The sequence below is a fragment of the Helianthus annuus genome, chromosome 9 (assembly GCF_002127325.2).
Source record: "Helianthus annuus cultivar XRQ/B chromosome 9, HanXRQr2.0-SUNRISE, whole genome shotgun sequence".
Lineage (NCBI taxonomy): Eukaryota > Viridiplantae > Streptophyta > Magnoliopsida > Asterales > Asteraceae > Helianthus > Helianthus annuus.
Window position 1 is genome coordinate 19,659,672 of NC_035441.2, and position 22,920 is coordinate 19,682,591.

The window sequence follows — 22,920 nt, forward strand, 5'->3', positions numbered from 1 at the left end:
TTTTGGGTTTGTTTCGGTATTGCTAGGTAATGCGCCTTGTGGTCTCTCGGAAAAATTTTGTGCTAGTTGATTTATTTGTTTTTCTATGTTTTGAATGCTAGCTTGTTGATTCCTAAAATTAGATTCTAATTGTAGAAATCTTTCCGAGTTTTTCTTTTCAGTGTCGGAGATGAGGCGAGATATAGTATCTTCGAGCCTTTCTCGTCCACCTTGTTGTTGAGTGAAATTTTGTGACTCATTTCTTGATTGCTGAAAGTTTGTTCGTTGGGTTTGTTGGTTACTACTATTGCCGGTTTCCCTCCAACCAAGGTTTGGGTGGTTTCGCCATCCTTGGTTGTAAGTTCCCGTTGGAGGACCCGACGGCCTAGGTCTATTATCAATGTAGTTTACCATTTCTTGTTGATCGTCCGTTTCTTTCATGCAACTCCAATTTTCATGTGACCCACCACACCCTTCACAAGCCATAACCGAGACTGTTTTTGTCATTTCTAATTTTTTTATTTTTGAAGAAAGGGCCTCGATTTGGGCTTGTAAAGAGGTGCTTTCGTCGACCTTATGGGCGCCCGGGGCGATAGACTTATTTCCCCGGGGAGTGTGCCATTGAAAATTGGTTTGAGCAATTTCCTCAATCTGATTATATATTTCGTGTGGGCGTCGATTACCTAAAAGTCCCCCGGAGCTAGAATCAAGTGTCTGCCTAGTGTGTGGCAACAATCCATTGTAGAAAGTGGATACTTGTTGCCATATCGCGAGGCCATGATGGGGACACTTGCGTAATAGCTCCTTGAACCTTTCCCATGTTTCATATAAGGATTCCCCGTCCTCTTGTGAGTATGTGTTAATTTCAGCCATTAATTTAGCAGTTTTAGAAGGAGGGAAATACTTATATAGAAACTTTTGGTCTAGTTCATCCCAGGTGTTTACCGATCCAGCTGGGAGGGTGTTGAGCCAAGCTTTCGCTCGGTCTTTTAGTGAGAACGGAAACATACGGAGGCGTATGGCGTCGTTTGATGCTCCATTGATCCGAAAGGTATCACATATTTCTAAGAAATTAGTTATATGTAGATGAGGATCCTCGTCCGCAAGCCCGTGGAAGGTTGCGGAGTTTTGGAGCATTTGTATCAAATGCGGTCGAAGCTCGAAGTTATTGGCTTCGACATTCGGAGCATTGATAGCGGCGCCTAGATTACCTACGGTGGGCCGTAGATAATCCATAAGGGTACGTTGGTCCGCCATTGGGGGTGGATCACCCGAAACCTTCTCTTGGTTTTTGGCTTTTAACCTTTTTCTGAGAAAGCGTTCGGGTTCTTCTAGCGGTTCCTTTATGTCTTTATTGGAACTGGAGCTCATACACTACGTGAGGATGGTGTCGGGTTCCAAGTCCTGCAATAAAAACAAAAAAGAATGTCGGTCAGAAGGTTCACCACGGCCCCGTGTTGAGCGAACACGGCCCCGTGGTCGGAAATACAATGATTGTTTTCCAGATCCCAGTTACTGGAAGTTGGACACGGCCCCGTGTTGCACCGGCACGGCCCCGTGGTCAGCCTTCTGTAACTTGAAAAACAAAAACTGCCAGTAACTTTGCTGAGCACGGCCCGTGTCCGACCAGGCACGGCCCCGTGCTGAGCTCTGCAGAAGCTAAAAATCTAAGAAAAAATCCTAAAAAATTAAAGAAAAATAAAAATATGATTAGGCCGTTGATTCCTAACTTTCTTAAAATCCTTGTGTCCCCGACAACGGCGCCAAAAACTTGATGTGTGTCGGTGTGTATATAATTTTGATGTATATTTAAGCCCTCTTTACACTTTTAGCCAAGTTTTAAATTTATAAAACACGATATTTACTAACACTAAACACACATATGGGCAAGTGCACCCATCGTGGACGTAGTATAGTGTTGGTAAGATACCGAGGTCGTCCAAGGACACAAGAGCTTTTAATACCGGTTTATCCTCAACGTCTAATCAAATCAAAAAGTTAGAAAAATGTTTTAAACTAAGAAAAATAAAAACTAACTAAATGCTGAAAATAAAAATAAAATAAAAACAGATAGACAAGATGAATCACTTGGATCCGACACGTGTATTAGTATAACCTTTGATTATTTTCGCACTTTTGCACTTGTTTAAGAGATTATCTTAGTTATTGTAGTAGGCCCCTCTTTTGAAGGCGACGTTACCCTCAACCCAGTAGTTTGAGTCAGCAAGGATACAATCCTAAAGGGTCGGATTATTGGAAGATAATGAATTAAGTTATTAATGCAAATTGTGGTAGGCCCCGCTTCTGGCGGTGACGTTACCCTCGGCTAAGTAGTCTGAGTCAGCAGGGATACAGTCCTAAATAACCGGGTTATAGTATTAATAGTAGTTAACTTATGAGGGGGTCAAAGAGTTTGGATCCCCGCCATCCAATACCTATGGGCATTGAAGGAGATCCTACTAAATTTGACCCAGGTCCCAAGCAGGACCTCTAAACGCTGAACAAGGGCAAGACCCTTACCAAACCGTTCCCTTAACCCCCGACCAGGTAGCCAACATACCTCCATATAGACCGTGGAGATATGAATGGTGAAAATCTTTTATTTTATATAGACAGTAAAATAACGCCAAGACACCACGGACAAACGATAAGGAAAGATCACCTTCAACATAAGTAACTAGTTATTAAAGTCATTAATACAAAACCAAATAAAAAGTGCAAAAGATTAAAAATAAAAAGTATTATACTAAACACTTGTCTTCACCAAGTGATGTAAGAGACTTAGGCAAACATGGCCTTGATTGTCAAGAACTCTTACGATCAATCTTGGATCCCGAGACGACTCACACACTCTATGATGGACAATGGATGATGGTGGTGGATGATGGTGTTATGGTGGTGGTGGGTGGTGGATGAAGTGTGAGAGAGGTGGTGTGCCAAGGGATGAGAGAGAATGAAGCCAAGCTCCTCTATTTATAGGCTGAACAGAAGGCTGGACACGGCCCCGTGTCCGCTGGACACGGCCCCGTGCCCGCCTGACACTCTCTCTCCTCATTAATTGTAATTGCGAATTACAATTAATGCGCCTGCTGTACTTTCACCACGCCCCCGTGCTCGCTGGACACGGCCCCGTGGTGGGCAATGGAAGCTTCTACTGGTTTGTCTTTTCTGCTGCTTCCTGGGCACGCCCCCGTGTTCGCTGGACACGGGGCGTGTTCAGACTCTGTTTCTTCCTTTTTGCTTTGGGAGGTGCCGTTGAGGGTCCGGGCAGTCTACTTTTGTTCCTTTTCTTGTATTTATGGTAGAATTAGTGGTCTTTTTGCTTCTTTTGTGATTTTGAGCTCATTTCATCCTGAAAATACAAAAGGAAGACAAAAACACTCTTTTTCCAACATTAGTACTTAAAAAGGGTTAGTTTTATGCCTTAATTGATGTGATTTATATGTTGCATTTTACACACATCACCTAAGCTTTAGTAAGTATTAGACGTGTGAGGTGAGATTCGATTATGATGTGTCTGAGACCTACGACGATGTCTATTGCAGACAATGTCGTCATCAGGACACCATCACCCACTTTCTCGCCAAGAAAAGAGAGAATCTATCACGATGGAGCTCAGCTTGTAAGCAAATCGAATGGGATCTTCTATTTTCTGGACCGAATCTGGATCCCTAAGCGGACCGAACTGCGAAAGATTTTGATGGACGAAGCCCATAAATCCCAGTATTCTATTCATCCAGGTGCCGATAAAATGTACCAGGATCTTCGTTACAAGTACTGGTGGCCGGGAATGAAAAGGGATATCGCTCTCTACGTTCGGAAGTGCCTGACTTATGCAAGGGTCAAGGCTGAACATCAAAGGCCCTCTGGCTTACTCGAGCAACCCCCAATCCCTATGTGGAAATGGGAGAGTATAGCTATGGACTTCATAACAAAGCTTCCGCACACGTCATCAGGTCACGACAGCATTTGGGTTGTTGTTGATCGTTTAACCAAATCAGCCCACTTTCTGCCAATACGAGAAGACTACAAGGTGGAACGATTAGCCCGAATCTACACCAACGATATCATTTGTAATCATGGGACGCCTCGTGACATCATCTCTGACCGTGATTCTCGGTTTACCTCGCGATTGTGGGAAACGTTTCAAGCTGCTCTTGGTACTACGCTTAACCTGAGTACCGCATTCCATCCTCAAACCGACGGCCAGACTGAGAGAAAGATTCGCACTCTTGAAGACATGCTCCGTTCGTGTGTCATAGACTTCGGTGGTAATTGGGACAAATACCTGCCGTTAGTCGAATTCTCGTATAACAACAGTTATCATACCAGCATCTAAATGGCACCATTCGAGGCTTTATATGGAAGAAGATGTCGATCACCTATTGTGTGGCATGAGATCGGTCACTCGCAATTAACTGGTCCTGAGCTATTGCAAGAAACGACTGACAGAGTCCTCCAAATTCGAGACAACTTGTTCAAAGCTCGGAGTAGACAGAAAAGTTATGTCGATAGACGATGCAAGCCCCTTGAATTTGACGTTGGCGACTACGTACTCCTAAAGGTATCACCTTGGAAGGGTGTGGTCAGATTCGGAAAGAAAGGGAAACTAGCGCCTCGATATGTTGGACCTTTTAAGATTCTGGAAAGGATCGGAAAAGTCGCCTACAGACTCAAACTACCGGAGGAACTTAGTAATGTCCACCCGACTTTCCATGTTTCAAACCTCCGAAAGTGCCTGGCTGAGCATGATTTAATTGTACCACTCGATGACCTCCAAATAAACGAAATACTGCACTTCGTGGAAAAGCCTGTTGAAATCATGGATCGCCAAACCAAGCAGCTCAGGCGCTTGCGCATTCCTATCGTGAAGGTCCGATGGGAAGGCAAACGAGGCGCAGAGTTTACTTGGGAACTCGAAAGTGACATGAAGGCAAAGTACCCGCAGTTGTTTGTTACGACTTCGGCCTAATTTCGGGATGAAATTCCCTAAACAAGGGGAGGCTGTAACACCCCAGTGTTTCAAAAGTCAAAATCAAAGTCAAGATTGAAGTCAAAGGAGGAAAAGATCGCTAATAGCAATCTGTCTCTCCTTGCTCAATCCCTATTTTGACTTCTTTGATTATACTTAGTCTATTTTATGTTTTTACGTTAGTTGTATTATGTGGAGTAATTAATTACAATCGAAGTAATCAAATGTTTATCGCTACGAAACGCTTTATGACTGTGAATAATAGGAAGTAACAATGCGATAAAGTTAATTAAACGAAAATCGAACTAATCTAATCATCATCGCGCTCGCAACTCAAATATATACGCATTTTGGGTTACTGTTATACGTGAGTGTGTGCCTTATATGTTACTTGTGCGTGTTTATTTGTAACACCCCGAAAATATAAAATGTTATATTAAAAATTATAAAGTATAAATAAACAGGAAAATTTACTAACTAGAAACTTTTAACCTAGTTAGTTAATAGACTAGAAATAGCTATGAAGGGTTAAAGGCTACTAAACAATAAGTAAAACAAAGTTGAGGGGCCTAAGTTGTAACAATTAAAAACTTGATTGTTAGTAACAAATAAAACCAACCAAACACCCCACAAAGGGGATGTCTGGTCGATCAAAACATCAGGGGCGACCCCCACTCCCTCTCAAACCCTAAGCTTCACAAAATTGATCAATTGAAGGTTAATTCTCGTTCCAAATCGAAATCAAAACAGAGATTCGTGATCCTCATCACAAGAGGGTTAAAAGGTATGTGAAATTTCATGAAATCTCTCAACTTGAATTTCACATGTAATTTGGGAAATTCTGAATTGTTAGTTGCATGTGTGCCTTGTGATGATTTAGGAACAACTAGAGTGTTTAGGGACAAACCCTAGGCAAATAGAAGTTGAAATCTTGTGAAATTTTGATGAATTCATAAACACCTTGTAGGTGGGTTGTGGGTTTTACAAGATGAAGATGAACACTAGGGTTTAGAATGATTATTCTAGTGTAATTTGATCATAGAAGATAATTTCCAGAAGAGTATGATGTTTACATGCTATATGAGAGTTTTATTGATGTTGAGTTAGCTAAAAAGTAAGCTATGAACTTGAATATGAATGGTATGAAAATTCTGCCTATATAGTGTTTGTTGAAATGCCTCAAAGAAGGCTTAAAACTGAATTATTAAGTTAAAAACGCATAATCATGATGTATTGCAAAATGCGCGTTATGTATGTGAAACAAAGAGTTCTAAACATAAAGTGCTTGAACTCTATAGGAAAGGAAGCCGGGGTATCGAGCGGGCAAACCAGTGTAGACGCACGTTTGAAGGGCTTGCTTTAAAGGTATGTAACTTGACCCGTTACATTAAGCAAATTTAAATCATTATAATATGCATAGTTAAATTTTAGAATAAAGGTTGCTATGAATCTAGGCGATGATATCGCTATATTGAATAATTGCTCAAAAGTTGGTTAGAACTCGTTGGTAGTCGTCAAAAGGAAGAAATTCCGTAGACGAGCCAAATGGGTCGGATAATCAAGTGAGGCATGATTAATGCTCCGGTTTGTGATAGATTGATTGTTGATATTGGTTATTATATAACATACTAGAAATACCAGATTTTAATGTATTGATACCATAGAATACTGAAATCCGAGGGTTGGGGTCTTGGTGTAATGCCCAAACCAAACAAAAACATAAACTTCCAGGTACTACCGTAAGTTACGGTGGTACCGTAACTTACGGTAGAGATCAGGGTCTTACGGTGGTTCACTACTGTTTTACGGTGGACCAAAAGATTTCCAGGACTCACCGTAACTTACGGTGACACCATAAGTTACGGTGGAACCAGAATAACTTTCATATTTTTGTTATTTCTAATGTGATGTTAAATCTTGGGATTATATTATATATCAACGTCAAAACTAATGATTTAACGGTTTTGATCATAGGTAATTTGGTGGATCTTACGGGTGGCGATCAAGTGATTAAATGAAGAACCGAACACTCCATTTTGAAGCTTCCGCAATGTTTTAGATCTTTTGTAGTATTTGTGTATGGGTTGAAAACACATGTTAAACAAATTTATAAAACGCTTTAACTTAGTCATTAGTTGACTAAGGTCTTTGTTACTTATGAACTTCGTTAACGAATGACATGTTATTTAATCAATATTTTTACTAGAAATGGTGTTGTTTATTATTAAAAACAAGTGAAAATTTTAAGGGTGTTACAAGTTGGTAATCAGAGCTTAAGGTTGTCTACAAGTGTTCGGTTCAAGCTTGATCGACCGTCCGGTAAGAATTAACTTCAGTTAATAAATTTTATATTACGTAAAGAATAAGAAATGAATAAATATGCATGAAAAGAGCAAGTAAGCTCATTTAAATACAAGAAATGCACAAAGCAAGAACGATGAAATCAAGTTGTGAACTTGATTGAATCAAAGCAAGAACGATGAAATCAAGTTGTGAACTTGATTGAATCAAAGCAAGAACGATCAAATCAAGTTGTGAACTTGATTGAATCAAAGCAAGAACGATCAAATCAAGTTGTGAACTTGATTGAATCAAAGCAAGAAAGATCAAATCAAGTTGTGAACTTGATTGAATCAAAGCAAGAGCGATTAAATCAAGTTATGAACTTGATTGAATCAAACAAGTAAAACATGTGTTATAAATGGAATGTTTAACAACTTATGTAAACATTTCAGAAATAGAGATGGCTGATGGAGGTAATGATGATGCGGTGCCAAGAGTCACCGAACAAATGAGGGAAGTGATTGCCGAAGAGGTTGGAAAGGTGATCGAAAACAGTTTGTCAGGCTTCATTGATAGAATTCAAAACACAGTTTTATCAATGGTAGAAGATAGAATCAAGAAACTAGAAGATGACTCAAATTTAACAAAGGAAAAGCATGGAGGACGAAAGCCTTGTTCATACAAGGAATTCATGGCTTGTAAACCACCAATATATAATGGAGAGGTTGACCCAATAGTGTGCCAAAGATGGCTAAGTGATATTGAAGGGGTATTCGAGAGGACCCATTGTGACGTAGATGACTATGTAGCCTATGGTACGGGTCAACTAAGAAATCAAGCGAAAGATTGGTGGGATAACAAAAAGAGAGAGATCGGTATTGAAGCTGCTAAGGTCATGACTTGGGAAGAATTCAAGACGCCATTTCTTAAGCATCATAGCCCCAAAGCGGTTATGAATAAAATCAAGGAAGAGTTCATGCAACTTAGGCACAAAAACGAGACCATAGACAAGATTACGGCAACGTTTATGGATAAGATGAAGTTTTGTGACGATCTAGTGACGAACGAAGAACAAAAGATATACTACTATCATAACATGTTAAGCGCCGAATATAGGGAATTTATCACCCCTTCCAAATACGAGACCCTTACCGAGATTATAAATGCTGCTCGGGAAAGGGAGATCGAATTGAAAAAGAGCATCGAAAGGGGTGAACGGAGAGCACAAGATGTGAATCCAAGCCCTACTAAGAGGGCACGAACAAACAAAAGCGCAAAGAAATCCGATACAAAAGGCGGGTCGCCAAGTTGCAGAATCTGCGGGAAGGGTCATAAAGGCGAATGCCGTTACAAGGATAAGCCTTGTCCCATATGCAAGAAGACGGGACATATGGCTATATCATGCCCGGAGAAAGTGACGGTTTGTTACAATTGTTATCGAACGGGTCACAAGAAGTCGGAATGCCCAGAATCGGTTGGAAAGAAGGATGGGCAGGAACCGAAAGGTGAAGCCCCTAAAGCAAAGGCAAGATCTTTTCAACTAACCGCCGCAGAAGCAAAGGTTGAACCTGACGTGGTCTCAGGTATATTTGCTGTAAATTCGATTCCTGCACGTGTGTTATTTGATACGGGTGCGAATAAATCCTTTGTTTCATATGGATTTATTCGACATCCTTCATTTGTTCTAACAAAATTACCTGTGCCCTTAGAAGTAGAGATAGGTAATAATAAAAGCTTTATTGTCTGTGATGTATGTGAAAATTGTAAACTAAGCATTGACGATGAAGAATATTCGATAAATCTAATCCCGATGTCGATGGGAGAATTTCAAGTAGTCGTTGGGATGGATTGGCTATCTCGACACCATGCAAAGGTCGTGTGCTTCCGTAAAGAGATAAAACTGACATCTCTAAGCGGGAAACACGTTACCATTTATGGCGAAAAAGGAGGCAACCCCATAGTATGCTCAATGTTGAAAGCTCACAAGCTAATGAAGCGAGGATGCAAGGCATTCATGATATACGCAAATGAGCCCGAAAAAGAATCATGAAAGATTGGAGATGTACCGGTAGTACGAGACTATGAAGATGTTTTTCCGGAAGATTTACCGGGGATACCGCCTGAACGAGAAATAGAGTTCGGGATCGAATTGATTCCGGGCGCGAAACCCGTAGCAAAAGCCCCGTACCGACTTGCACCGTCGGAATTACAAGAGTTGATGTCCCAAATTCAAGACCTGCTTGACAAGGGATTCATAAGGCCGAGTGTGTCTCCTTGGGGCGCACCGGTGTTGTTCGTAAGAAAGAAAGACGGGAGCATGCGCATGTGTATCGATTACCGGGAGTTAAACAAACTCACGGTAAAGAACCGATACCCGCTCCCCAGAATAGACGACTTATTTGACCAACTACAAGGCACGAACTGGTTTTCAAAAATTGATCTTAGGTCGGGGTATCACCAACTAAAGGTCAAAGAAGAAGATGTGCCGAAGACGGCTTTCCGCACGAGATACGGACATTACGAATTTCTCGTGATGTCATTTGGGCTAACAAATGCGCCCGCGGCTTTCATGGACCTCATGAATCGGGTTTGCAAGCCAATGCTGGATAAGTCGGTCATCGTGTTTATCGATGATATCTTGGTGTATTCGAAAAGTGAAGCTGAACACGCACATCACTTACAAGAAGTGTTAGAGACACTTAGGCGAGAGAAGTTATATGCAAAGTTCTCTAAATGTGCCTTTTGGTTACGAGAGGTTCAATTTTTAGGCCATGTCATAAATGCCGACGGAGTATTGGTGGATCCGTCAAAGGTAGAGGCTGTGTCGAAATGGAATCCCCCGAAGAACCCTTCAGAAATTAGGAGCTTTTTGGGGCTTGCGGGGTACTATAGGAGATTCATTCAAGATTTCTCCAAGATCACGTCACCGCTAACAAAGCTAACCCAAAAGAAAGCAAGGTTTATTTGGGGAATCGATCAAGAAAAAGCGTTTCAAACGCTAAAAGAAAAGCTAACTCGAGCTCCGGTACTGACATTGCCGGACGGAGTCGAAGACATGGTGGTTTATTCGGATGCTTCACTATTGGGACTCGGCTGTGTGCTGATGCAACGGGGCAAGGTAATAGCCTATGCCTCAAGACAATTGAAGATACACGAGAAGAAATATCCCACGCACGATCTTGAGTTGGCTGCGGTGGTATTTGCCTTAAAAATATGGAGGCATTACTTGTATGGGGTAAAGTGCACCATATTTACCGACCACAAGAGCTTGAAATACTTCTTCGATCAAAAGGAGTTAAATATGCGACAAAGGCGATGGCTAGAAACGGTGAAAGACTACGATTGTGAAATACATTATCACCCCGGAAAGGCTAATGTGGTGGCGGATGCTCTAAGCAGAAAAGCAAACTATGTCCCAATACGAGTAAGATCGATGCAACTCGTAGTGACCTCAGGTATACTTGAACGTATCCGAGAGGCGCAATTCGAAGCGGTAAAAGAAGAAAATTGGAAGAAAGAAAGAATAATCGGTCAATTGAAAGATCTGTCGGATGGGAATCACGGGTTGAAGACTCGATCCAGAAGGATATGGGTTCCACATACTTGTGGAGTGAAGGCACTCCTGCTTGATGAAGCTCATAAATCCCGTTTTTCAATCCATCCGGGTGCGACCAAGATGTACAATGATTTGAAACAAAATTATTGGTGGCCCGGAATGAAGAGGGATGTGGCGAAGTATGTGGAAAAATGCTTGACATGTTTACAAGTCAAGGCGGAGCATCAGAAGCCATACGGCAAACTCCAACCGTTAGATATTCCGGTTTGGAAATGGGAACATATAACAATGGACCTACTGACCAAGTTGCCTAAAATGAATCGCGGTTTTGATGCCATATGGGTAGTAGTGGATAGACTGACGAAAAGTGCTCACTTCATTCCGATTCGTGAGACTTATACGTCAGAAAAGATGTCAGAAGTTTATACCAACGAAATTGTAGCACGTCATGGGGTGCCGGTGTCCATCGTGTCTGATAGGGATACCCGGTTTACTTCGAATTTCTGGCGAGATTTCCAAGAGCAAATGGGGACCAAATTGTTCATTAGCACTGCGTACCATCCTCAAACGGATGGACAAAGTGAAAGAACGATACAAACATTGGGGGACATGCTACGGGCGTGTATAATCGACTTTGGAGGCAGTTGGGATGTTCACCTACCGTTAGTTGAGTTTTCGTATAACAACAGTTACCAATCTAGTATCAAGATGGCACCATACGAAATGCTTTACGGAAGGAAGTGTCGAACCCCGGTATGTTGGGGTGAAGTGGGTCCACGAGAACTCGCCCACCAAGATATAGTACGAGCCACGAACGAGAAGATTGGCATAGTTCGGGCACACTTGAAGGCGGCTCAAGACAGGCAAAAGGCGTATGCGGATAAAAGGAATAGGCCAATCGAATTTCAGGTGGGTGACAAGGTTATGCTAAAAGTTTCCCCATGGAAGGGCGTTATTAGATTCAGAAAAAGGGGGAAGCTAAGCCCGAGATTTATTGGGCCATTTAAAATCGTTGAAAAGATCGGCAAGGTAGCTTACCGCCTCGAGCTACCGGCAGAACTAAGTGGAATCCATAGCACGTTTCACGTGTCACAATTAAGAAAGTGCCTACCGGATGAAACAGCTTATATTCATTTCGATGATATTGAAGTAGATAATAGCCTGAATTATGCGGTGAGACCGGTGGAGATTTTAGATCGGAAGGTCAAATACTTAAGAAATAGACAAATCGATCAAGTCAAAATCAGATGGGAGCATAGAAAAGGCTCGGACACTACGTGGGAGTCCGAGGAAGAAATACGACGACTCTACCCTTCATTATTTGGTACGTATTTCGGTTTCGGGGACGAAACCCTTTTTAAGGGGGGTGGACTTGTAACACCACGAAAATATAAAACGTTATATTAAAAATTATAAAGTATAAATAGACGGGAAAATTTACTAACTAGAAACTTTTAACCTAGTTAGTTAATAGACTAGAAATAGCTTATGAAGGGTTAAAGGCTACTAAACAATAAGTAAAACAAAGTTGAGGGGCCTAAGTTGTAACAATTAAAAACTTGATTGTTAGTAACAAATAAAACCAACCAAACACCCCACAAAGGGGATGTCTGGTCGATCAAAACATCAGGGGCGACCCCCACTCCCTCTCAAACCCTAAGCTTCACAAAATTGATCAATTGAAGGTTAATTCTCGTTCCAAATCGAAATCAAAACAGAGATTCGTGATCCTCATCACAAGAGGGTTACAAGGTATGTGAAATTTCATGAAATCTCTCAACTTGAATTTCACATGTAATTTGGGAAATTCTGAATTGTTAGTTGCATGTGTGCCTTGTGATGATTTAGGAACAACTAGAGTGTTTAGGGACAAACCCTAGGCAAATAGAAGTTGAAATCTTGCGAAATTTTGATGAATTCATAAACACCTTGTAGGTGGGTTGTGGGTTTTACAAGATGAAGATGAACACTAGGGTTTAGAATGATTATTCTAGTGTAATTTGATCATAGAAGATAATTTCCAGAAGAGTATGATGTTTACATGCTATATGAGAGTTTTATTGATGTTGAGTTAGCTAAAAAGTAAGCTATGAACTTGAATATGAATGGTATGAAAATTCTGCCTATATAGTGTTTGTTGAAATGCCTCAAAGAAGGCTTAAAACTGAATTATTAAGTTAAAAACGCATAATCATGATGTATTGCAAAATGCGCGTTATGTATATGAAACAAAGAGTTCTAAACATAAAGTGCTTGAACTCTATAGGAAAGGAAGCCGGGGTATCGAGCGGGCAAACCAGTGTAGACGCACGTTTGAAGGGCTTGCTTTAAAGGTATGTAACTTGACCCGTTACATTAAGCAAATTTAAATCATTATAATATGCATAGTTAAATTTTAGAATAAAGGTTGCTATGAATCTAGGCGATGATATCGCTATATTGAATAATTGGTCAAAAGTTGGTTAGAACTCGTTGGTAGTCGTCAAAAGGAAGAAATTCCATAGACGAGCCAAATGGGTCGGATAATCAAGTGAGGCATGATTAATGCTCCGGTTTGTGATAGACTGATTGTTGATATTGGTTATTATATAACATACTAGAAATACCAGATTTTAATGTATTGATACCATAGAATACTGAAATCCGAGGGTTGGGGTCTTGGTGTAATGCCCAAACCAAACAAAAACATGAACTTCCAGGTACTACCGTAAGTTACGGTGGTACCGTAACTTACGGTAGAGATCAGGGTCTTACGGTGGTTCACTACTGTTTTACGGTGGACCAAAAGATTTCCAGGACTCACCGTAACTTACGGTGACACCGTAAGTTACGGTGGAACCAGAATAACTTTCATATTTTTGTTATTTCTAATGTGATGTTAAATCTTGGGATTATATTATATATCAACGTCAAAACTAATGATTTAACGGTTTTGATCATAGGTAATTTGGTGGATCTTACGGGTGGCGATCAAGTGATTAAATGAAGAACCGAACACTCCATTTTGAAGCTTCCGCAATGTTTTAGATCTTTTGTAGTATTTGTGTATGGGTTGAAAACACATGTTAAACAAATTTATAAAACGCTTTAACTTAGTCATTAGTTGACTAAGGTCTTTGTTACTTATGAACTTCGTTAACGAATGACATGTTATTTAATCAATATTTTTACTAGAAATGGTGTTGTTTATTATTAAAAACAAGTGAAAAATTTAAGGGTGTTACATTATTTATGTTATATGGGGTAATCAATCGAATCGCAATCGAAACTCAATCGCAATCGATCTCAATCGAAATCGAATCATGATAATTAGTGGAGAAAGGATAGTGCTCGATATGAGTAGTTGGGATTAAAAGTAATTTGAATAGGAAACTCTATCGCATTCGCATCGATCACAATCGAAATCGAAATATCAAAAATCGACGCGCCGAACACTTGAATCAGGCAACTGATCGATCAGGCTACCAGCCGATCGACCAGCTGGCCGATCGGACTGTTGTCCGATCGGACAGGCTGTCCGATCAAGCTGCCTGGCCGATCGGTCAGCACTTTCCTCTTTTGGAACTCTATAAATACCCCTGTCATTGTCATCATTTCCACTTTTGGAAACCTCTGTCTGACCAGCACGCCCAGCTCATCTTTTCTTCGATTTCTCTCAATCCCGGTAAGATCTCATCCTAAATCTTGTACTTTCTTGATCTACACGCACTCCTACACCTTTCTATCTTTTAAATCTTAACTTTTAACCGTGAAATCATCAAGATTCAAGGTGTTCTAGGATGATGTCATCATGGTGTTCTTGAAGAACTTCATGTTTTAACCTCAATCCACCAAGAACAACTTAGATCTATCCGATTTCCACATAAACAAACAAAGATCTCAAGTAGATCTAAACATTTTCACCAAAGAAAGGATTGAAAGATGGTTTTCCAACTTTCTTTCAACTCTTTTACACTCAATGCTCTCAAAACCGGTGGAATCGGACCATGTGTCAACACACTACTCATTCATGTGATTGTGTGGCTCAAGATCTGGATTCTAACCACGAGGTTCACCGATTTTGGGTTAAACATGAAACACCGTCCCGAACAGTTCACTAATCAGATTTGGGTGATTCCTATCCGATTAGGGGAACTAAGAAATGACGCGACTTCTGTTGCTTGACTCGTTATCAAAATACCTCGATAAAACGACAAACAATCAAAATAACCAAGTGTTAGATGAACAGGCCGACCAGGACAAGGCACTTGTGACAACCCTCAAAATTCCATGTATTCCGTACAATTTATTATTGATAATTAAAGTGCTTGACGACTGTGTGGAATTACTTAACTGCTCCCTGATTATTGTGTTATACTTACATGTACTTGTTAACATACTAGTAGTGTACAGAAAAGTCATTAAATAGTCCGTTATGCTTTCCTGGGTGTTGAAAATTAAAAACGTTACAAAAATATATATGTATGACACTTTACGGATTAATTAAGCACTTTAATGAAACAGTATCAAACCGAACAACCGGACATTACCCGGAACACTAAAATATTACCAGAGACATTGTTTTTATTTTTCTGAATTAGTTATGGTCCCCGAATATCATAACACACACTACATAAATATCTAGTAACTAATACCCTAACCAATACACTTAGATTTCAACTATGATTAAACTAACTAGTTACAACCTACATCTAGACCCCCCCCCCAACCTATGACCGTCCAACATGGTGGCCCCACCATAGATTTTATTTAATTATTATATTGGATCATGTTCCCCCATCTATGACACTTTACACAATGGATGAACACATGAAATGATTATAAGAGTAGTCTTGTGAGCATAAGCCTCATTTCACCATCCACACATTCAACACTACTTCTCTCCCTTCTCCTTCTTCCTTTGTTTCGGCAGCCAACAACCACCACCATACCACCACCCTCACATCATCTTTCAAGCAATCTACACTCACCCAAAGGTGCAAGAGGTCCTACAATGAAGCTCGGTGCGTTCGGAAGTGGAAGGACTTTCTCCATTCGCTATTAACCACCACATTTCTTCACTCGAACTTCCCTAGTCTTGAACTAGTGGTAAGAACTTAGATCCGTTCATTTTTCATGTTATTAGAGTGGTTAATAGTTGTTTGATGATGAAAATCCATGAATACTAAAGAACCATGAACAAAGTCTTGCATATAAACTAACTTATAATGAAATATTGATGAAACATAATGAAGTGATGATAAACTGAAGCTGTCTTGATTTTGTTACTGATTCTTGCTGTCTACTTGTAATATTGATGTTTGATGTTGTTGTGATCACTAAACATGTTAACGGAATCAATCGAACACAAGTTAAAAAGATAAAAGCTGAAACAGCAGGCTGTTTGGTTTTTACAGCCAACTTCAGTTGGCTATAACCAGACCGTAACATTAACGAAAAACTGATTTTCTGAAGTCTAGAGTTATGTATTATGAAATACGGTTCTAATGGCACTAAAATCGTAATTTTTGGACTTTGTTTACTATTTTTAATGTGTCATTTTGTAACAGCAGCTAGAGCTGCATTTTTACTGCTGAAAATATGCATTCTGTTTTCTGTCATAACTTGAGTTCTGTGTAGAATTAGATCATGAAATTGGTACTGTAGATGGACACTGATTTCTTAGTAATTGTCCCACTGGAATTTCGTCAATCCGACTTACAATGAATTTTTAACGAATTATTCCGTGGGGTGCAGTCAGAAAATAATGAATCTGATTGCAGTCCGGAAAATGATTTTTATAAAATATTGGCAATGAATTGGACCCCGATATTTTTACACCATAATATTTGGATCCCTTAGCACCTTCTATAAAAAGTTGGGAATTTTTTAAATAAGATAACTATTTTATTAAAATGCTCGAAAACAGCCCAGTTTCAGATATTTAAGTCGAAATGACATAAGTAGTAAATTGCGTGTCTAAATGTCGAGTATGTTATCTGTGAATGATCTAACATGTTATATGTCAATAAAAGCGTTATGTGCAATGTCGTGTGCTTGCTTATGAACGGGAATAGATGGGAAGTTTATTTGGGCATAAACCGTTAAAGTGATTCATGTTATGTGATAGATACGTGTAGGAACTTTGTGCTCTATTTGAAAACCACTAAATGACTAACTGGTAATCATATTAGGACGTGATTGACCGACCTTGACTGTTAGCAATATTTGAGATTCTAACCGAGCAAACCAAGGTGAGTTCACACACTTTCTAAGGCATGGGATTCCCGGTGGTTTGGGGATGGGTTAAAGAATTAAAACGGAATCTACATATCTTACTTAGGTAGGATATGTACGGCCATCCTCCTCGGGTAGGATGCCATTATTAATCCTGCGTATTCTCTTTGGGAGAACTACATACGTTCGTCCTCCCTGGGTAGGACAACAACCTTAAACTTATTAGATAAAACTCTATCATAAGTCCCTCATTTTATATCGACTTAATCGCCGAGGCCAATGACGAGCGGGTCATTAGTTAATAGCGCTATTAGGTTTAACAAACCTCACACCGTGCCAGTCGGACGGGCGTGTACTAATGGACTATGGCAAACCATCAGTGATGATAGACACCGATGTAGGGCACAACTTACTTGCGTAGTAGTCGATATCATACGGTCTAGTGGTTCACATGGGGAAGCCCCCACTAATCATGGATATGGTTTGGGTAATAAAGAATGAACTGGTTAATCTTACTTTCAACTACGGGGTAACCCCCACGGAAATTACGCCAACGAAAGACAAACCACATTTTCGGAAACAACTTAAAACTAAACAACCAAACGTGAACTCACTCAACGTTGTTGTTGACTCGTTGTTACATGCCTTACAGGTCGCTAAATGCTTGGAGCTTGCACGAGGAAGGAGTCGTTGTGGTGTACGGACTGTTATGTTCCGTGCTTAATATTTAAATCCTTATGAACTTATTAAACTTGCAATTTGGACTTTAAACTTATGAACTATGGATTTATATATTTTGGATTTACGTTTATGCTTCTGCTGGTTTAAACTAAACTTAGCTAACTAGCTTTGGTCATCAATCGTATTGTGGTTGATTTCATTTACTTAATTACATTGTTCAATATGATTGGTTGCTCGATCCTGGTCACGTCACGCCTCCAAGCGGTGGTACTCCGCATGGTGGATTTTGGGGGTGTGACAGATTGGTATCAGAGCCATTGGTTATAGTGAACTTGGTTTTAAAGAGAGAAAGGCATTTGATAAAACCAGACTATAACCTATACGGTGCTCAACGATCCACAACGACGCTTCGCTCCACGTGTAAGACTCGACACAATAGGTGGTATGATCTATGCTATATTGTCGGTTAGATAGTTACACTGTGCATTAGATAATGTGATAATTGCTATTTGAACCTTGTGTGCTTACTCTCTACTGTCGTCCCACACTTACGCACTTTTGCGACACTTTCCTCACTTACGTTGCTTCGTTATGAAGATCATGAACGGACGCGGAGGACGTATCAACCTAACTCAAGCCCAGCTGACGGCTTTGATCAACGAACGAGTTGCTGAGGCAATCGCAGCTGTTCCTGCAGGAGGTATAACCTGCCATATCAACCCATCTTAGGACGTTTAGATCCTACCTTCGCAAACCAACCCTCGTGCTTAACCTTGTCTTTTCTTCCCACGCAACAGGACAACATGCTCAGCCTCCTGTGTGCACATTCAAAACCTTCATGGATTGCCGACCTAGTACTTTCAGCGGCACAGAGGGAGCTGTAGGCCTTCTTCACTGGTTCAGAAGCTTGAGTCTATTTTCGAGATGTGTGAATGCCCTGAAGATCGTAGGGTGAAATACGCTACCGGGACACTCGAAGGTGCTGCGTTAACCTGGTGGAAGGCACAGGTTCAACTGCTTGGGTTGGCGGTTGCTAATGTCACCCCATGGAACGGTTTCAAAGAACTGATTAAGGAAGAGTACTGCAGTCGTGACGACATCCACAAGCTGGAGGTGGAATTTTTCAATTTGAAGATGACGGGGTCTGATCGAGGCATACACGAAGAGGTCAAACGAGCTGGCCATCCTGTGTCCTACTATGGTGGACCATCACTTCAAGCGAATCGAGCTGTATCTTAAGGGTTTGGTGCCAGAAATCCAAAGCCACGTAACCTCAGCTAATCTTGGCACCATTCAGCAAATCGTCAAGTTGGCTCATCGTCTCACCGATCAGGCAGTTGAGCAGAACAGGCTGCCCAAGCGTATTAGCGCTACTACTTCTGATGCTCCCAACGATAATAAGCGCAAGTGGGATGGAAATTTGGGCAAGGGTTCTGCTTCAGCTTAATCCCAGCAGCGAAAGACAGACGAGTATAGGAGCCCCAGTCAGCAGTCTTCTGGAAATCAAGGTCAGGGTGGGTACAAGGGAAATCACCTTAAGTGCAATCGATGTAATCTGCACCACAGCGGCCAGTGCAACAAGGGTCGTTGTCAGAGATGTCACAAGCTGGGTCATGAAGCTAAAGATTGCAGGAGCCCACATCCTGCGAATCAGAATCGCCAACAACAACAACAAGCTCCACAGAACCACCAGCAGCAGCAGCATCAGCAGGGCAATAAAGGATGCTTTCAGTGTGGCGCTGAAGGCCACTTTAAGAAGAACTGCCCCCAGCTGAACCAAAACCAGAACAACAACCAAAGAAACGGGAACCACAATGGGAACAACAATGGAGGCAACAACAGAGGTAACCACAATGGCAATGGTGCCCAAGGTCGTGTGTTCGTGATTGGTCAGGGTGAAGCAAGGAACGATCCCAACGTTGTGATGGGTAAGTTTCTTCTAGATGATTTCTTTGTTACTGTTTTATTTGATTCGGGTGCCGATACTAGCTACGTGTCCTTAAAAGTTAGCCAAATGCTTAAGCGTACTCCAACACTTTTGAACACCAAGCACATCGTAGAGTTAGCAAATGGTAAAAGTTTAGAGGCTACACATGTAGTTAAGGGTTGCAAGCTTGTCCTTGCCGATCAGACCATTTCCATCAACCTCATTCCTATCGTTCTAGGTAGTTTTTACGTTGTCATTGGAATGGATTGGTTATCTCAACACCAAGCGGAAATTATTTGCAAGGAGAAAATCGTCTGTATCCCTCGTTCTGATAAAGAACCCCTCGTGATTCGTGGCGACAAGAGTGGTGCTGTTGTAGGCATCATCTCTTTCCTTAAAGCCCAGAAGTGTTTGCGAAAGGGCCACACCGCTATTCTAGCCCTCGTTTCTGATACATCCGTGGAAGAAAGGAAGATAGAAGACATTCCTATTGTACGCGAATTTCCTGAGGTATTTCCTGAGGAATTACCTGGTCTTCCGCCTCATAGACAAGTCGAGTTTCAGATCGAGCTAGCCCCTGGGGCAGCGCCCATAGCTCGAGCACCTTATCGCCTAGCTCCATCAGAACATGAAGAACTGTCCACACAACTACAAGAACTCTTGGAAAAGGGTTTCATACGTCCTAGCTTTTCGCCATGGGGAGCTCAAGTGTTATTCGTGAAGAAGAAAGATGGTACCTTCAGAATGTGTATTGATTACCGCGAACTCAACAAGGTGACCGTGAAGAATCGTTATCCTCTTCCACGCATTGATGATTTGTTCGACCAGTTGCAAGGGTCGAGTTATTACTCTAAGATTGATTTGAGATCGGGCTACCATCAGTTGAGAGTCCGAGAGGAAGACGTCTCCAAAACAGCATTCAGAACTCGTTACGGCCATTATGAGTTCCTGGTTATGCCTTTTGGATTATCGAATGCACCTACAGTCTTCATGGATCTCATGAACCGAGTGTGCAAGCCTTACCTCGATAAGTTTGTCATAGTGTTCATCGACGACATCCTGATCTATTCTAAGAGTCAGGAGGAACACGAGCAACATCTGAGGCTTATTCTGGAACTTCTTCGAAAAGAACAATTGTATGCTAAGTTTTCGAAATGTGACTTCTGGCTTCGCGAAGTCCACTTTCTAGGCCATGTGGTAAACAAGGATGGGATTCATGTAGATCCATCCAAGGTTGACTCGATCAAGAACTGGCCTGCACCCCGTACACCAACAGAAATCCGCTAATTCTTGGGTTTGGCAGGATATTATAGAAGGTTTATCAAAGATTTCTCCAAGATTGCGCAACCTCTCACTTCACTGACTCAGAAAGGTGTCACCTATCGTTAGGGTGATGCACAGGAGTCCGCATTTCAGCACTTAAAGGATAGACTTTGTAGCGCGCCTATCCTCTCATTGCCTGAAGGCACAGAAGATTTTGTGGTTTATTGTGACGCTTCCATCCAAGGACTTGGTTGTGTGTTGATGCAATGTGACAAGGTCATTGCCTACGCATCACGCCAACTTAAAGTTCACGAAAGGAACTACACTACGCATGACTTGGAATTGGGAGCAATTGTTTTCGCGCTTAAGATATGGAGACATTACCTGTACGGTACCAAGTGCACCATTTACACCGATCACAGGAGTCTCGAGCATATCTTCAAGCAAAAGGAATTAAACATGCGACAACGCCGATAGGTCGAACTTTTGAATGACTATGAATGCGCTATCAAGTACCATCCGGGCAAAGCCAATGTTGTGGCCGACGCCCTCAGCCGAAAGGATACTATACCTAAGCGTGTACGTGCGTTATAGCTTACCATCCAATCTAACCTTCCCGCTCAGATTCGCGATGCTCAGATTGAAGCATTGAAAGCAGAGAACATCAGGGCTGAGTCCTTACGAGGATCGAGGCAATGACTAGAACAAAAGGAAAACGGCGCCTACTATGTTAACGGACGCATCTGGGTTCCACTGTATGGAGACTTACGCGAGCTTGTGATGGATGAAGCACATAAGTCTCGCTATTCAGTACATCCTGGTTCGGATAAGATGTACCATGACCTCAAGACTACATACTGGTGGCCTGGTATGAAAGCCAGCATAGCAACCTACGTCAGTAAATGTTTGACTTGTGCTAGGGTCAAGGTCGAATACCAGAAACCATCAGGCCCACTCCAACAACCAGAGATACCTAAATGGAAATGGGAGCAAATTTCCATGGATTTCGTTACTGGCCTGCCCAGATCTCAACGCGGGAATGATACCATTTGGGTGATCGTGGATCGACTGACCAAGTCTGCACATTTTCTACCTATCAAGGAAACGGATAAGTTTTCTACCCTAGCAGACATCTACCTAAAGGAAGGGGTATCAAGGCATGAAGTGCCAACCTCCATCATTTCTGATCGTGACGCGCGTTTTACCTCTGAACTGTGGCAAGCTATGCACAAGTCTTTTGGCTCGCGTTTAGATATGAGCACCGCTTATCATCCACAGATGGATGGGCAATCTGAACGCACCATCCAAACTTTTGAAGACATGCTTAGGGCATGTGTAATCGATTTTGGTAACGGCTAGGAAAAGCATCTCCCGTTAGTGGAGTTTTCATATAATAACAGTTACCACACTAGCATCCAGGCCGCTCCATTTGAGGCATTGTATGGACGCAAGTGCCGATCACCTCTCTGTTGGGCAGAAGTTGGTGACAGTCAAATCACTGGTCCAGAACTCGTAGTAGATACAACCGAGAAGATTGCTCAGATACGACAACGAATGTTGGCAGCTCGTGACCGTCAGAAAAGCTATGCCGATAAGCGAAGGAAACCACTCGAGTTCTAGGTTGGGGATCGAGTGCTACTCAAAGTCTCATCTTGGAAAGGTGTAGTCCGTTTTGGCAAACGAGGCAAGCTCAATCCGCGTTATGTCGGACCGTTCGAGATCATTAAGAAAATTGGCAAGGTGGCTTACAGGTTGAATCTACCTGAAGAACTCAGTGGAGTTCACAACGTATTCCACGTGTCAAATCTGAAGAAGTGTCTGTCATATGAGACCCTCATAGTTCCTCTCAAAGAGCTCACTATCGACGACCAGCTGCGATTCGTCGAAGAACCAGTAGAGATTACTGACCGAGACGTTAAGATTCTCAAGCGTACCAGAATACCTCTCGTCCGAGTTCGTTGGAATTCCCGTCGTGGCCCAGAATATACCTGGGAACGCGAAGACCAAATGAAACTCAAGTATCCCCAGCTGTTTAAGAAAAGT

The 22,920-nt window shown here is 41.6% G+C and overlaps 1 non-coding gene across 1 annotated transcript; it reads left to right on the top strand.

The window, feature by feature from the left end:
• Positions 1 to 751: 751 nt before the first annotated feature.
• Positions 752 to 858, top strand: LOC118482397. Its single transcript, XR_004868437.1, has one exon. It is a non-coding gene; the product is annotated as a small nucleolar RNA R71 (small nucleolar RNA).
• The last annotated feature ends 22,062 nt before the right edge of the window (positions 859 to 22,920 follow it).